Here is a 13,655-nt window from a genome sequence, read left to right as displayed (position 1 = left end):
TGCTGAAATTCAAATGAGTTTGGGAGTCTCTCTGTTGTGCGCCACGAGGCCTTGTTTGCCTTGTTTACAACACACAAGGATTAGAAAGCAGTGGAATTTATTATTTATTGAAGGACTCAAATTAAAAGTCTCACACGTGGTAGCTTTAGGCATCAGCGTTGATTTAAATAATGATGAAGAAAAAAAAAAACGGAGGCTCTGTGTACTCGTTGCAGACTGTTTTTACACACCGAGCAGATAACCCAATCATTGTGCATCTTTGATTACTTTCAACCAAAATGTGCTGCCATCAAGTGGGATTTAAAATAACATTTCAGTGTTTGAGACGTGATGACCACCCTTGAACAATTTTTTTCAAATATCACAGCAGGGAAGCTTCCATTTGCACCTATTTGCATTTTTATAAAGAACTTTGTCCACTCATGGTTCAATTCAACCATATTTTTACCACTTACCAAGTCACTTGAATTACCAACATGTTTTTTTGTTAGACTTTGTTTTGAAAAAATAAAATTAAATGTTCAGAGTTTACAAAAATGTCTTCCGAGTCAACCAAGGGGGGGAAACAAAAAAACACAGAATTTATTTATTTATAGGGTTAGGGGGTATTCTGACCATTTCCTGTACAGCAGGGGACCATTGCATACTTGTGTTTTAGTACTCATGGATTCACCCATTCTATAATCCCCCCCCCCCCCCTCATATTTATTTAAATGCCCTCCACACCACCGCGCCCCCTCAAAAATATAGTTTTTCCAATTCATCTAAATTATAGAAGGATTTTCGCTATTTGCAGGCCAGCCCAGTACCTATTCCCACTATCCCCCACTCTCCACTGGATAGTTTTAAGTTGCAATATCACCATTCACCACTAGATGGCAGACATCATTTAGTTGTGATTGTGTCAGGTCTTATGCTGCCCCACTACAACGTGAGAAGGCCTAATATTTATTTATTTATTTTCAGATTTGGAATGACATGCCAAACATATAAAAATTTTGAAATTCACACAATAAATTATTGCACTTAATGTTGGTTTCCTTGAATGGTAATTTTTATGCTTGAGAGTCCTTTGCATCGGGAAAAAAAAATGTGATAGATAGATAGATAGATATGGTACAATAAAAGCATTCATGCACGCATTTTGTCCATATTATAAATGCCATTTCATGTAATCCTTGTTCTCGACCATGCTACCATGAAGAGTACTGTCTCTCCATGTGGTCTATTGGAAATGCTCGAGTCCTGCCTCCCTACCTAGTGGAAATCAAAGTGAACGAGGAGTGAATGATGTCTTCAGAATCCAATTGTTCTGCTGGTTGTGTGTGCGTATGCGTGTACCTGCGCGCACGTCTTGTTCAGACGCTGACAGCATTGTGTTTTGTCCCAGATACGGTGGCTTGAAGGTGACATCTGTCTGCAAGGTAGAGGGGAGAGTAGAGTGCTTGCTAGGATGCTATAAATACGCCTGAGCCGTGACAGCTCACAGAGGAAGCAGCTGAGAAGAGGAGCTTTGCTGTGCTGCATACCTCCTAGTGACCCTGTCACTTCGACAGAGGTCTTAATTATTCGGCTCTGGCAGCTCCCCTCTGCTCACTGTCGGAGCTGTGACACACAAGGACCTGTCAGCGGAAAGGGCCATGTTTTTCTCCACCTGCAGACCATGCCATTATTAGTTTGCGTCACAAAGAGTTTCAAAGGGCCCCGTGCCCACAGTTGACCAATATTAACCACATTCCCTGATCCAACCACAAGACGACAAGGAAAACCTTTTTTTTTTTTTAAACATGAATTAAAAATACATCTGGCCCCATCTTGTACCTCTAATTGCTTGAGGATAACCAATTAGAGAGAGAATGCCAAAGCAAAAAAGGGTAGATTAATTTGGGTAAGTCCTCCAGTTACAACTTAATTTTGTTTATTTTGGAGGTGATTCCAATGTCAGCCACTAGATGGAACACTATGGTGTTTAACACAGTACATTTGGAAGAAGAAAAGTGAAAACAGGAAGTATTTCAAACTCAGCCTCATTTTTGCTCAAGAGATTAGAAAGAGATTATTAAATGTCTCAGTCCTCTCATCCAGCGTTTTACGCCTACAGAAAGCAATGGCTATCGCTTAATTATATAATGTACATCTTTGAGCTCGATTATTGTTGTATATTGAGAGAAGTTATGTTTGTGAGTTTGTAAAAAGTGAGATTTGTTGACTTTTACTGTAAACTGCAAAATATGTATGTCTTATTTATTGTTCTTGCTCTCTATATATATTATATGTATTTTAAATATGTTGGTGTAATTTGAAAGTATAAATAAGTATAAATAAGTGGTGTAAATACTATAAAAGCTTAGCCAGGGAGTGTGTTGTTTTAGGGGTGGTCCAGAACCCTCCCCCCCACACACCCCCATTGATAAAGGGTTGTTTACTGTATCCATTTAGTATACAGTATGACAAACTTGATATACTCGACCTGTCCAGTTGGATGTTTTGCATTTCTTAATGTTTGCTTCAGCAGTTCGTTATGTTCTGCAGTTTTACCTTATGTGATGAAGTTACTGCACTTCTACGACCTTTCATTAAAAATATAAATTAAAAAAAAATCTTTCATTTAAGGTCTGGTAAGGTCTGGTTTGTCTACTGCCGTTTTGTACCTTTAAAATTTCTACGCAACTCTAGAAATGACATTGGATTTTAAAACTGAAACTGCCCCCTACCAGAAAATATTCAGTAAATTGCACAGTTTCTAATCTTATCCTCGGGGGAGGGGGGGGGGCAGTCCATAAAACAAGTCATATTTTAGCATAGTGCGAATGACCTCCGTTACTCTGCGAATGACGTTAGCAGCTTTAACGGTGTGCGCTGGTATGGAGATGCATGTTTATCACCTTTACAGGCTTAATGGCAACTTATAAATGCGGCTCGGGTTTCCGCGCTCGGGTTTCGATGCGTCAAGGACACAAAGTAGTTTTTGTTACACGTTTGTGTGCAGTAAATACACAAGTACGTCTTTGATTAGGTGTTGAAAACATGTGCGTGTATCGACCCAACCTAAAAATATTAAGCGCCTTAACTAGAACTTGACCCTGACAATGATATAGTTGTGTTGCCTTTACCTTGACCCAATTGTGTGCTTCTGTGCTAGGTGTGTATGTGCGGGTGCGACACTAACTGGCACCAGTGGATAGATTACCTAATACAGTCCAGGCACGTTATTAGACCCCAGGGCATTGGGCAAGTCACTCCGAGTTCTGTTTCTGCCCTTTTAATTATTCATCAAGCTATTGCCTAGGATGTAACCTCAATTACTGCGGGCTGTGAGGCCAGGTCACGTGTTGTTAACACTGCCGTGATCAGAGCCACCACGGGGAAGCCTGCCAAGGGGAAGAAGTGCTCTGTGGCCTGGCCCTCCCTCCGCTGATTGGTTCGCATTGAGCTGGGATGCTGCCTGCAGGGGGATGGGCGGGTCATTCCTCGCATTCCCTCGTAACCACAGCGGGGGCAAGAGGACGGTGTAAATACTGTAAATCAAAGCTTGATTGGTGTGATCAGCATGGTGCGAGCAGCCGTATGAGGCTAAAGGCCAAGAGCAGCTGAGCGTTTTAATGGCATTAGAGCATGGGAACTCTTCTTCCGAGCAGACCTGTAGTCAGCAGGCTGGTGGTGCAGCTGCATTTTGGAGGCCTAGGCGTGGATGTGGGGCGGACTCGGGCTGGCAGTGCTGCTGCACTCGACTGAAGGTTACACGGAGGAGATGCTCATCTTTAAAACTCATCTTGGGTGATTTTTAGAGCATTCGTGTAAGGTTTCCTCATGCTCTCTACTTGGTTTCCTACAATTACGTTTATTTCATTGTAATTTAGTTATTCCCTATAAAATGTATTTTTGTTGATATGTTTGGGTGTCTGGAACGGATTAATTGAGATTTACATTAGTTCCTATGGGATGTAATGCTCCATTTTCATATAATTTGATTTTAGTCATACTATTTTGGATCAGATTAATCATAAAAAACAAGGTTCCACTATAATAGTGCTGGTAGTACTAGTTCTTGGTAACACTAGTGTTAGACAAAGAAGAAAAAGAAGCTTGGCTAACAGTTAGCATATCTGGTAACAACACTGCAGTGGCAAAATATCCTCGTCATTTTTATTGTTGTTGAATGACTTGTGTGTTAATTTGTGTTAAACTATAGTTATTCTCATAAAAAAAAAAGTTGTTTTTGGGGGGGGGGGAGGGGCAGATGAATTAGATTAACATTGTTTTGGGGAGAGCTATTGGTTCCTAATGTTTGTAGTCGCCAGGGGAGGATCGGTAAGAAGAAAGCACTCAGCTTCCTTTCTTAAAGTCTAAACTATGGGGGGGTTTTTTTCAAAAAAGAGAGAAAACTGAAAATGCTTTTTCTGATCCCTCCACTGAAGAGGACCAAAGAGACGTTTTTTTGGATAAATCCAAAATATCCTAGCAGTGCTCCTGCATGCTCTGATTGTCTAAACTATGGGTGTGTTGGTATGTGTGTGTGGTGCTGTAACACAAATAATTAAATAAAGACATATCAGTGCACAATGATTCAGTAAGGTAAACAAAACAAACAACGCCTCAATCGAGAATAGCTTGTAAAAATATAAATGAACTTAGCATGACTGGGCCTTCAGCAGGCTAGCAATTAGCATATAAAAACAATGGTAAGCGGTCCACGGATATTAACAACACTCTTCTATTAACCTACACGAACATTAACCACATTAAGCGGTGTCTTTGCTATTAACACAATACTCACTTATTTATCAAGCACACTGACCCAACTACGATGTCTGTACACTAAGTAATGCAACTTAGTGAAACGATGCGATCTCAACCAAACTTAACAAACACACTAACTTCTGATTGGCTGCAGTGGCTGTCAATCAAAGGTTTCAAGGCGGGCCAAGTCTTTCATCACAAACATTATTTCTTCTTGGAAGCATTGCTTTAGTTTTCATAAGATTTGGTTTAAGTAATAATTTTTGGAACGAATTAAGCACAAAAGTAATAATAGTAGTGATAATTGTATTTCTTGAAGTAACCTTAGTTTTAGACAAAGAAGAAATAGAAGCGGCTAACTGTTAGCTTGTGTGGTAGGTAACAACGTTGCAGTGGCAAACCCCTGCTTTCTGAAGGGCTCAGGTGATGACCAATCACCTGTTTTCTGGGTTTGGTCATGTGATGTTAGCAAGCTGAGCCTATAGGCACTGTGATGTCATTTTCAGTTGACAGCAAGTGGCAAAATGGCCGCCCCTGTGACGGATAAAATAGGTGGATTTTGCTGCTTAATTCATACTCCACGAGCGAAATCTTAATCAAAATATAGTGTTTAATCGAGCGGGACTGCACGGAACATACTATTGTTATTTTTTTACATTTTTTTACGTCCCCTTTATTGACAGACATAAATTGCAGTGGATGTTTTACGTTCAGCTCAACAATTCAACAGAACACAAGAACACAAGATTTAGACGTTTTATTTTGTAAATATAGCTTTTAAGTAACTTTTGTAATAGTTCTTGTTTTATTGTAGCAATATGGGTAATCTACATGCAATAAAAATGTTCACATTTTCTTTTACAACTCAACAGATATTTCCTTATTAGTTTTCACCTGGAGGTTCAATTAAGTCGTCTCTCCGGAGATCATGTTTGGACAACGCACGAGCTGCTAATTAAGCAGCCTGTTCTCCCACAGGTAGCGAAGGTCACAATATTGCTTTGCCCATGTGGATCCAACAGATAAGCTTTGTCTCGCTGCTTTTCATTATGCTTAAAACCAGAAAACCCTGAAGTAAACCTACGTGATGAATTTAGGGACAGGAAATGCAAACGCAGTGCGAGACATGTGAGCTGAGTAGATTATCTATAGCTGCAGTCCTGCTGCTTCGCCAGGATTGTGGGCTTTTATTATGGAGTGTTTTATTGCTGCTAGGAGTAAAGCTGACAAGGAAGCGGCGGCTATAAAATGAAGCCTCCCATTCTTGATTGTCTGCCACCTCCTGTGGCAGCTCTGCAGTCTTTATGCATGTGTGTCCATGTCAACTGTAAGTGCTTGCAGGGGATTGATGTGCATTGTGGGCTTGTTTGTTTATTCAGTTGGGAGGAGATGAGAGGCCCGAATCTCCGAAATAGAACAGCCATCAGTAAAACTTGGTAGTAAATATTCAAATGGAGTACGGGGTACATTAAAAGTTGAATGTCACTGAGTTTAGTGCGGTACAGTGCAAAAAAAAGTATCATAATTCTCTTCTGAGTTCGTGCACGGCGCCATGCAAGGTGTCATCAAAGGACAGGCATGCTTTTTGCTTTTTCTACATAGGGAAGAAAAATATACAAAAATGTATAGAAGCGTGACTATGGACGTCATCACTTATCAAAGAGGAAGCTGTTATTTTACTGTAACACGTTCTTGACTAGATGTTTATCCCACAATATAAAGACTGCTTCTGCTGCATGAGTGTGCGCCGAGTGAGGCGCTAGAAAAATGTGAGTGTCCCACCTTTATGATATTTTGCCATAGTGTATTGTGCCATCATTTATGAACAGATAGTAGCAGGCATGCACAGCTACCATCCACCATGTTAGCATGGCACTAATGCGAAAGAATGAACAGTGTTTGATGACTTTAAGCTTCTTTATGCTACCCTTGTGTAATAAAAAAAAAAGGGAAAGAAAACTACATTATCCGCCTAGCAATTTTTTTCACTTTAATCTTGTAACTAGCATTGTGTTCACTTTCAAATCATCATTCCCTATTGAAATTAATGTAAATGCCAAAAATCCGTTCCAGCCTCCCACCACCAAAAAAAAACACCAAGTTTAGTAATGACTGAGTGTTTTGATGTGAAATAGAACTTTATAAAAACATAGAGCAATATAGTAGTATATTTAAATTGAATGTAGTAGCATGCAGTCATGTAGACACAAATGAAGAAAAGTTTCACAACTACTGTGACTCAGCAAACTGCAGTAAAATTAGTAGTCTTTTTTTTTGTTGCAGAAGATAAGACTAAATGCTTGTAGTATTGTTAGATTCTGTGGTGTTGTACTATGTGTTCAAATATTTATTGTAATTCATTAGCCTGTTAATGGGGTTTCTCATTATGTGCTAGCATCAAGCTAGCAGACTTGAATGGTTACTTATGCACCACATGCCATTCTCTTTTTTTAGTTTTGGTTTGACAGTAAACTTCAACTGAGTGGCAATAGACAGAGCTTGAAGCCTTTATTTATTTGAATAATTGTTCCCCATTTGCTTTTAATTTATCTAGTGTGAAAACCAAGCAGGTTTTAATCATTTTTATTCAATAATTTTAGATGATTTTATTTAAAAAATTTCCAATCTCTGAATATTTTGTTTCTCTTTCTGTAACACTTTTAATGTTTTATGTAAAGCACTTTGAATTGTCTTATACAAGAAATCAACTATTTCATGTATTATTACCATTTGTCAAACTACTGTTGTTGAGTTCACTGCCCATAAAGTGCTGGTATCTCAAATTTTTGCTTGCAAGTCAAAGCAAAGGCACTGCTGTTTGAAATGTTGGATTTTAGATTTGAGCAAATCATTAAGATAGTCCTCACACATTTGCAATAGTATTTAGTTTGGTTTTAAGGTGATGCCGCACACAGTGACGCAACATTGTGTGCATGTATGAATCCATAATGGTGCTCATATATTCTCATGTGCGTGCAATGCATTGGGGAGCAGCAGGGATGTGTGGACAGGATGGCCCATTCAAAAGTCCCCTGTCATTACAGGGAGCAAAACGTTCAAGGCCACAGACTTTCACTCACTCCACCCTCTAAAAAAAAAACAACAACAAAAAACGTTGGACCTGCACTAGTGTCTGGGGAAAAAAAGTAGCTTCATGATCAGCACATTATGCAAAAATGTACAACTTGCACATTTAGGGACACAACATAACAGCCTCTCTGCTATTTATGTTGAGTATCTCTCTATTTTTTGTTAAATTACTACATTACTCTACAGCAATCTACTTTTATAATTCCAGGAAAGACATTTCTTTATCTGGCTCTTTACTCTTTGGCCAAAACAATCTTTGGCCTCATGCAGGAAAATAAAGACACAATGTCACAGCACTCCGTCCAGTGTCACTTTCCAGCTTCTAAAAATGACACTTATGTACTTAGAATTAGTTTGACCACATACATTTCAGGCTAAATTGTAATTACAGCCTGTGCTGGGATGTTGCATTCCTGTGTGTAATAGAGATGTGGTTTGTGGGCACTGGAGAGTAAACAACCTGTCGTGACTGGGACATTTGAGCTAATAGCACTTTTGACGGTTAGACGTTGTGGTTTTGCTTCCATATTGTAAAGACATGTTGTGCCCTGTGCTTCAGTTCAGTGTTGACCCATTTTAGGCCATAATCTTTTAGTAAATTTAACCTTTGGGAAGCAAAACTTAACCATCAAGATGACGTTTATTTGCTAAAAATAAACTGGTGAGTCATTTAGAATTTTATCACTTTTGTCCCATTTAGGGCAAACCTACTAAATTTAAAGACCGTGTAAAGTGAATTCAGATTTGCTTCTACTAGGGCTGGATGATGAATTGTATTTGCAATTAAATCACGGTTTGACAAAACGCGATAACGTAATTGTAAAAAGCCGCGATTTAAATGCTCATTGAAACGGAGAGGAAGGAGGGAAGGGGGGGGGGGGGGGGGGAGCAGGAACGTCACCGCTGTAACTAAGGCCTGGCGCCATAAGTGCACGTAATTTTGGTGAGTTTTTCTTTTTTTATGAGACCTTGAGACAAGTGTCGAACATGTTTAACCTGTTTGATATTGGTTTTAAAACAACACTTCACCGTTGTGAGTTATGACTATTCGGCTGCCGCAGTGTCGCTTGTTTTCTAAACTGAGTGTACACGCAAGTGTGCAGCAGCGGCTGATAAATTTGAGTTAATTGTCCTAAATTTTGAGGCCTGTATTTGGCCATATGTTGTGTCGTCCGATTTCACAAATGAAAATTAGGACGGGCGAAATGACTGTTGCTCGTCATTACTCACCGTCATTTAGGTCGCCGCAGCCTCTTTTAATCTACGCGTATTGTAGCGTTGGTGAACTAAACAGGCCGAGCGGCGAACAAACAACAACTCTTTAATGACAATTTGCAAGTAACTGTCGGTCGTAAACACGACAGAACACAACTCTGAACGCCGCTTAAACAAAAGTCTGTGTTGCATTCATGGCCCGTCCAGACCATGGGAAACTACGCAAGCTGCGACCCACCCACAACGATTGCTACAGAATTCTAGTGGGTTTTTTTTTTATCAAATCGGAAAATGTTACGTCATATAAGCAGGTATAATTCTATTTAGCGTGGGAGAGAGAAGACGTAAAAGAGAATGTAAAAATGTTTACATTTCTGTTGGTTAGAAAATTGAATTTTTTGTTTTGATAAGTACTTCTTTCATGACTTGACGCCCTGTGCCTTTTCAATTGGCAAATTTTTCCGACAAAATCATTCAATCAATCAAACAAAGTCCAACATGATAGCCATTAGCCAGCATGTGGACAGGGGCTTCGCATTGGTTTGGCAGCTTTAGAGTGCCTCGTTGTTGCAGTGTGGCTACCAAGTGGGATATATTTCAGCCACGATACATTTTCATAACCTTAAATATTTGACAATTTTTTTAACCACTCAAATTTGTCAGGGTTGCTAACACTATTTTCAAATTAAGAAGAAATGTATTTTCGCTTTACCTTTGGGGATCCTAAGATAACCACCAAGATGAGATCCATTTGCGAAAAACAAAACAGGTCATTTGAAATCACAAGTTGTACTGCGCAGTGTTGATACTAGTGGCTATAAACATGGTTGTTGTTGTTTTCCAGAACTGTGGTTGCTAATTGCATTTTTTTTTTTTAAATAGACACAGGCAAGAGGTCAAAACTAGCTTGGGCTGCCTCTTCAATTACAGCCTTCAGAAAACATGAGGCCAACAGATGTTCAGTTTGTTGCAAAATTATATCTGCTGGAAGGAATAGACTAAGTGTTTATGTGCTTGTTGGTGTGTTAATGCTTCCTTACAGTAAAGGCAACAGGAAGGTGTCCGTGGTGTGAAAGCGTGTTTTCTCTCTTCTCTGATTACTGCTGTTTTGGCAGCTGACGCCCGGTAATGGAGAGATGGCTGTCAGGGAAATTTGTAGCTGTCTGCCGTAGCACTGCTCTTCATTCCAATCAGCAGCTGTCAAGCCAGCCAGGGTCGTTATTAATGACGGCCACTAACTGCCTCACAAATTCTCGACACTATTTGAGAGCCAGCGTGAAATAAGGTTACACTCGCCTAGTGTGCTTTAGTGCCTTCATCTCGGATATCAAACAGCTCCGCTTCTGAAGCTTCTCTCTAGAGTTTGGGATTTTAGAACAATGATTAGAAAGATTGGCCATTGGGCTCAACATAACGTTTTAATGTGTTTTACTTTGGTAGGCTCCATACCAGGAAAAACAACTCACTTTTACTTTCTGATGGGGGTTTTTACCCCCACACTTCCAATTTATACTCCAACTGCACATACACACTCTAGTTTAGTAGACACTGAGAACACGTTGTTAAGCAGAATATGCTAGGTGCAATCATTCGTGCCCTTAGCCTTGTCCCATCACAATTTAATTATTATAGAAGGGCATTATAATTTCTGAATTAATTAAAAGGGAGTCAAGTAAAACAATTTCTGGTCCAAACACATCATTCTGATTAATATGGCATTCAGGAAATATGAATTAGGCAGCAAAAGCCACCCGTTATTATCAATCTCAAGGGGTGGCCATTTTGCCACTTGATTGAAAATGACATCACAGTAGCTCAGGGCTCAAGTAACGACCAATCACTGCTCACCCGTTTTCAGAGTTTGGTCATGTGACATTTGCAAGCTGAGCAGCTCTGATTGGTTGTTAGATTGGTTCCTAACCCAGGGTTCAGCAACCTGTCACAAAATAGTGAATAGTGAATAGTGAAAAAATTTCCTGCCTTTAATTAAATAATTTTTCTGACTATTTTGGCAATTTTGTGCATATTTTATGGTAATTTCCATGATTTATACTTTTTTTTGGCTACATTTATAGTTACTTCTCTTTTTTTTTTATGTCTGCCTTTTTCATTAAATTCTCTGAAATTTTGGGCAATTTCATGGACATTTTCTGGCAATTTTTTTGACCTTTTGGACATTTTATGGTAATTTTTAAAGCTTTTTCAACATAAAAGATTGAACTCTGATTTCTTTTTTAAACTATATAATAATTTTTAAAAAATTATCAAAATCATCAGTTCGTTTGAAGTATATTTGATCTAAAAAATTTAAATATGTTTTTTAAAAAAAGGATTAATTTCTACCTTCTTTTTTTTTTTTTTTAGAGATCCACATTGAGCCACATTAGAGGGACTCCAGAGCCGCTATATATATATATATATATATATATATATATATATATATATATATATATATATATATCAAAACCTGCTGGATCTTGAGTGACCCGTTTCCCCTCAATATAAATACAGGTCGCCATTGGACGTCATCAAATTAGCCTCTTCCCAGCATCGAGGCAACCAGGGCAGAAAAGTTTGTCAGCTGTTACATGAGCGGCGTGAGCACAAAACTGGCCAACAGCTGCCATATAAATCACTCACTCCCAAAATGCTTTGCCGCCACTCTGCGGGTGAACCGAGCAGTGGCTCAGAGCGAGTAAGGCTTGACACCCAGAAGGTGACACCCCTTGCGAACTGCCTGCCAGGCAAAAGCAGCAAAGTTCTCCAGCGGCCACGTTTGGCTAAGCCTGCTGCACCCTTCTTCCCTCTGCGCCGCTGGCCAAACAGTGTGGTGCGGCGCCGCCCAGAAACGCACAAAGAATTCCACCACAAGCTACTCCTCTCTCTATCTATGTGGCTGTGTTGGCTCACAAAGATTTCCTCCTATCTTTCATCTGCCAGATTACTTATCCGCCCTTTTAGGTTGATGAGCTGCTCCACAAAGAAGATTGATGCTGTTGGCTGTTATGGTCCTTGTAAATAGGGAGGAAAGATTCCTGTTCTGTGACAGCAAGCAATTACGTCTTAAAGAGGTGTAACAAGCTTCTGGATTATCCTGGTCAGGGGTCAGATCAAGTTGAGTTGAGAGTGAGTTGTAATGGAAGTAAAGACAGACTTAAGGTGTTTGTATTGTGTGTAATCCTTACCTAGGAAATCTTGAGCCTGAGAGGTGTTTATCCCTCATATCCTAAGAATGCTCCCACCTGCAGCAGTTCACCTCGGTGCAGCCATCTTGTGGGAAGCCACCCCCTGCAAGCACAAGCCAAAAGAAAAAAAAAGGTGATAGTAATAATAGTAATGATGATAGTCTGTTGTATGAAGCGGTGGCGCCATTGGGCCCCGCGGCTGTGCGTGCTTCATTAAGACCTACCTGTTCCAACCACATTCCGCGGCATGCTAAGCTGTTAGCGGCTGGATGGGAGGCGGTGGTTGTCAATCAACAGCTCTACCAAAGAGGACATGATGTCATAAGTGATTGCTCGCAGGTGACTGATTGACATGTAGCTTGTTTGTTTACAGTATGGATTTAGTGTGAGTAACAGTTTTGTGGAGAGATGCACACCCCTAATATAATAATAATAAGAATGATAATAATAATAAGAATTATATATAGGTTTTCATACTCAAAATGTTAAACTAATAGAAATATGGCTGCATCTTTTAGCCATTGATACAGTAATTTCATAATAATTCATAAAATTGAGTTAAATTTAAAACGATGTACAAAATAAACAAGTGTGATATTGATTTGTGTTGAGGTCATAATTCTGCCACTAGATGGCATAACTGTTTGTAAGACATTGGTGATAGCTCAGTGCATTTTTCTTTTCATATTAAGAGCTATCTAATCTTTAACATGAAGTAACTGGTGAAATTCTGCACATTTAAAATTGTAAAATACAATGTGACCCCAAGTCTCCACAAATATATGCATTATTGTTAAATTAAATTTTGACGTAGACGTGTCTGCTGTGTTGCGACTGGAATTCCCCCAGTACAGGCTTTCCAGGTAATTCGGTCATTAATCGCGCATTTAAAAAATGAGTGCGTTGAAGGAGCTTTAAATTAATTCAAAATCTAACACACTAATTTTGACACCCCTAATATATATACAAACATACACATGGATTAAAAAAATAAAAAATAAGTCAATGCTACTAAACATGTTACAATACTAGTCAAGGTCAATAATGATGTTGTTGCCATCTAAGCAGGCATCACGTCATGCTTTGGTTCACACTTTCTGTCTTGTCCCTTTTTTATACGTCACCGCTGTATGCACAAATATGGAAGCTCGTCATTGACGCAGGAATGTCACATTATGCGTTAAAAGTGAATTCACACACGCGGGTGGCGCTGCATCGGACTGTTTTCTTTACAAGCAAGCATTGAATGTGGCGTGCGCATGGCAAAACTCTCCACACGTTATGTTGACATTGTGTCGTGCGCACTCCACAATCACACCGCTGGCATGCGATCACGAGACTTATCGCTCGTTCACATCACATTCCAAAAGAATGACAAATGAAAAACATCCAATCAGAAGATATTTTTTTACCAAAATATATTTC

The 13,655-nt window shown here is 39.4% G+C and overlaps 1 long non-coding RNA gene across 2 annotated transcripts; it reads right to left on the bottom strand.

Moving 5' to 3' along the window:
• Positions 1–744: 744 nt before the first annotated feature.
• LOC147175292 (uncharacterized) lies at positions 745–12,531 on the bottom strand. Of its 2 annotated transcripts, XR_015094536.1 has the most exons (5): positions 12,455–12,531; positions 12,231–12,333; positions 1,530–1,654; positions 1,342–1,417; positions 745–1,257 (listed from the first exon to the last, which is right to left on the bottom strand). It is a non-coding gene; the product is annotated as an uncharacterized LOC147175292 (long non-coding RNA). The 2 variants fall into 2 exon arrangements; XR_015094535.1 differs by lacking the exons at positions 12,231–12,333; positions 12,455–12,531 and adding an exon at positions 4,778–4,838.
• Between the last annotated feature and the right edge of the window lie 1,124 nt (positions 12,532–13,655).

Source organism: Leptonotus elevatus, chromosome 4 (assembly GCF_054856555.1).
Source record: "Leptonotus elevatus isolate MCC_2025b chromosome 4, RoL_Lele_1.0, whole genome shotgun sequence".
NCBI lineage: Eukaryota > Metazoa > Chordata > Actinopteri > Syngnathiformes > Syngnathidae > Leptonotus > Leptonotus elevatus.
This window is presented reverse-complemented; position numbering and strand designations above follow the sequence as displayed.